This window comes from Penaeus japonicus, unplaced genomic scaffold (genome assembly GCF_977035675.1).
Source record: "Penaeus japonicus unplaced genomic scaffold, GWHDUDI00000001_assembly GWHDUDI00000031, whole genome shotgun sequence".
Classification (NCBI taxonomy): Eukaryota; Metazoa; Arthropoda; class Malacostraca; order Decapoda; family Penaeidae; genus Penaeus; species Penaeus japonicus.
The window spans coordinates 8,116,848-8,117,351 of NW_028234433.1; positions in this window are offsets into that span (position 1 = coordinate 8,116,848).

Sequence of the window (504 nt, forward strand, 5' to 3'; positions counted from 1 at the left end):
GGCCATCAGCATATGCGTATCCACACGACGCCCCAAGGCACCGAGATCTCCTTCGCCTTGAGCTTAGACACAGCCAAGGATAACCTAGTAAACGTGTCTTGTGATAGAAAAGCACACCTAGGTTGGAAGTGAATGTCTGTGTGTGTGTACGCGGCACTTCTCTGGCCCCCTGTGTTCCTCCTTTCTAACTCCCCATCTATCTATTTATCTATCCTTCCCTCTCTACCCCTCCCCCCTCCTCCTCCTCCTCCTCGAGGCGCTTTCTTCGCACAAGGGTATCATTCTCCGGGCCATCTTGACTCCGGGGCGCGCGAGCGTGTGTGTGTGATCCTCCATAAATTATTCAGAGATTGGGGCCCAATCCACCACGCCGTCAACTAAGGTGTCGCTTTCCACACTTACGTGCTGACTACACTTGTAACAGCGTGAAATTAACTTTGCCTCTCAGCCAATCAACGGGAGTATGATACTACGGCACTCAAGTTACTCGGCCAATCAGCGATG